Genomic DNA, 3840 nt, shown 5'->3' with positions numbered 1-3840 from the left:
AATTCCAATACGATTCACTATATAATCGAGTATGATTCGTACTATGAATCATATATACTCGTATAAACGTACTATAACTCATATAATCAATATTAAATGACACGTAAATAGCATATTCCGGCTAGGGTATACCTGGATTTGCCGGAATCGTTACATCTCTTCCTTGTTTCATTGAAAGTTTTAGTCTTTATATCTAAATCTTGTTCTAATCACATCAGACACATCAGATCTGAGCATTCTGGTTTCAGATCTGATTATTTTGAAAACTTTTTTATAAGAAACTGATTTTTGTCTTCTCAAAATGTCTGGATATGAGGAACAAGAGGTGTCTACTAAAAAGATACCTAGGTTGTATGGACAGGAAAACTTTATCAAATGGAAGGTACTCTTTGAAGCAGTCGTATGCTACAATGACATTGACATGTGGAACTCCATCAAAAATGGTCCACAAACTACTGTTGAAGAAGGTGCAAATGCTACTGCAACTGCTGCTATAAGAGAAAAGATGAGAAAGGTGGATGACAAAGCCTTGGCTATGATTAAGCTAGGTTTGTCTTGGGAAATTCTGACCAAGGTGGCTCATCACACAACTGCTAAACAAATGTATGATGCCATCCTTGAGATGTATGAAGGGAACACTGAATTGAAGAACATTAAGAATCAAAGACTGAAGCAACAGTTGGAAAGGTTCAAGTATAGAGATGGAGAAAGGTTGAAGTCAATACTAGAACGTTTTCTGAGTATTGTGAATGAGTTGAGAACAACTGATTATGTAATGATTGACTTTGATTTGAATACAAAGTTGCTCAACTCTATGCCAAAAGAATGGTATACTGCCTGTAAATTCATCCTTCAAAAGCAAAATTTCAATGAATTGAAATTGGATGATGTGGTATGTTTTCTTCAAGCTGCTGAACTTGAAATGATTAAGAATGAGATGATCAAGGAAGATAGACCAAGTTTCCATGTTTCAAATGCTTTGATTGCACCAATGGGAAATCTGTCCATCAAGAACCAACAGCAAATTCCCATAATAGAAGAACCAGCTGAACATAATGTTGTGACTCCAAAATCTTTCATTGGGGGTAGCACAAGCACTCAAGGAAATCAGCAAAGATTCAATGTGCAACTGATTGATGACTCTGACTCTGCCTCTGTGTCTAGTGGAAATGTTCCTAATCCTGGAACAGAACATGTTCAAAGCAACGAGACACAAGCTTTGTTATCTATGTTCACTGAGTCATATAATGCATTTGTTGTAAAGAACATGATTCACACAAGTGTGGTTCAAGATGATTTAGAACAGATTGACGCAGATGACTTAGAAGATATGGATTTGAAATGGCAAGCTGCCATGTTGGGATTGAGAAGTAGAAGGCTGTACAACAGAACTGGTAGATCTCTGGTTTCTGGTCCAAATGACAGGATTGGGTTTGACAAGTCAAAAGCAATATGCTACAATTGTCAGCAACCTGGTCATTTTGCAAGAGAATGCAATCAACCAAGAAATTTTCAGATGAATCAATCTCAGAATCAACAACCAGGAGGTCAACCTCAATATCAACACAATCAATCTAGAGGTCAACAGCATTATCAGCAAAATCAGCCAAGATTCAACAACAACAGCAATCAGATGAACAATTTCAATACCAACAACAGTTACAATCGAAACTTCAATCCAAACTTCAACAACTTTCAGCCTCATATGAACAATCAACAACAGAGTATGCAACAGACTCAAGGATTTCAGCCTCAAATGAATCACAATCAAAACCTTCAAGGAACTCAAAATAGTCAAAACAACACTGTTCCAGCAAATCAAAATCAGATCAGAAATCAAGGAAATGTGGCAGTGACTACACAACATGAAGGAAGTTTTGGTTGGAGCAGTCATGAAGAGGATATTGCTGATGATATCAGGAAGGCAAATGTGGCATTCATGGCCATAATTGAGAAAGATAAGGGAACCTCCTCTCAGGTGTACTCTGCTCCTAAAGTTGATTTAAATGAACTTATTAGTGAACTAAAAACAAAAGTAGGCAAGCTGGAAGGTGAGTGTTTCAGAAAACAAAGTATCATAAATGAGTATAAAGTGAGATGATAAGTGATGAAAAGATTAAGAGCCTTGAAGATGATTGCATGATCATTTATAGATCTCAAACAAGATACATCACTGAGATCGATGGTTTAAAAAAGATGTTGATTGAAGAAAAGGTGCAAAACACAAGACTAAAGGTTGAAACTGAATTTCTTAAGAATTTAGTCTCAACTGGCAACATTTGTGGAATAATGAATCAAGTGAAAGACCAAGATAAATATAAAACAGTTCCACCTCTATTCAACAACAACTTTATGCCAAAAGTTGACAAAGAGAAGAGAGATGCATACTTACAACAATTCAAAGATGTCTTTCAAGACAGGGAAGAATATGTTGATTTATACAAAAACGTATAAGTGAATGAAGATGGAGAGTTTGTGATTAAGAAAGAAGTGAAAATGGAAAAGTCAATTGGAGTTCAAGTCTCTGAGGATGACTTTGATTCAGATGAGTTGGATCAAGATGATCTTAGTGATTTAAGTGATCAAATTGCTGAAAAGGAAATTCAAGCTGCTGAAAGAGGGAGAAAGTATAAAAAACCTGAATCTGTTGACAAGCTTCCAAAGTATCCACCAGTCCCATCAAAATCAAAGAAGTAAAAGGACAACATTAAAAGGGAACATGTCTCTTTTGACATCTGCGAAAGGAGAAAGATAAACTACAATGCAGTTAGACCTCCAAGCATGACTGTGTTGAATAGGATAAAGCAGAACAACAAGAAGAAGAAGGAGAATGAAAAGATTGATTCAGAAAGCTTTATCCCAGTTTATCCAATCTTTTCTAGTCATGAAGTGTTGGATGTTGGAGAAGTGGAGACAATAGAAGAATATGAGAAAAGACAGTCAAGGGTTAGAGAAAGCAGTGATGAAGAACCTATGATTATGAAGAAGGTTGTCTTTGTCAAAAGCAATGTTGAAAGACAAGACATCAAGATTGAGGAATTTGTTCCTTTTTCAATTGAATTTGATGGTTTGAAAAATCAGAAGACTCTAGGAGTCAATTCACCTAAGCCAAGTGAAAGATTCAAGAAACCAAAAAAACATGAAGTTTTCAAAGGCAAGGTTTGGTGCAAAAGGTGTGATGAATATGGTCACCACACAGATTCATGCCATGAAAGATTCAAACTCAAACCATTTCATGTACCAGATGGAAAAATGTATGGTCAAGACTTTGTTCTGTACAAAGAGAAGTATGAAATGTATTTGGGAAAAGGAAATCTGTGTGGAAAGAAGGAATGTAATGAAGAGAATGCTGAAATCAAAGGAAAGAAACAAGTGAATGAGTATGTAGGAAGAAGTAAGTCACCACAAAAGCACAAGAAGATGACAAAGAAGAAAGATCAGTCATTGAAGATTAATCAAGACATTCAATCAGTTAAGTCTGATGACTCTCAAGGATCATCAGACAGTGAAAAAACAAGAAGAAAAGATACTTATCAGAGAATGAAATCAAATGAACTGACTGGTGATGAGAAGTTCTTGATGAAACATGGATATGAACCACAAGGTTTCACCTGGAAACCTAAAACAGAAACTAAAATTGAAGCTGTGACTGATATAAGAGACTACTCATAAACAAAGGACTATGTCTTGAAAAAGAATGTCACTGACTCAGTTGAGCCTCAATGTTCAGTTTCACTCTTCAAAACACCAAGAGTATGTGGCAATGAAACTGATCATTCTGATAATCTGGAAATCACTCATACAGATTCTGAACCTACAACACTCACTTCCCAGGCTGCC

This window comes from Bidens hawaiensis, unplaced genomic scaffold, assembly GCF_021521415.1.
Source record: "Bidens hawaiensis isolate Kalapana, Puna unplaced genomic scaffold, B.hawaiensis_p1.1 tig00000599_1, whole genome shotgun sequence".
NCBI classification, from domain to species: Eukaryota; Viridiplantae; Streptophyta; class Magnoliopsida; order Asterales; family Asteraceae; genus Bidens; species Bidens hawaiensis.
This window is presented reverse-complemented; position numbering follows the sequence as displayed.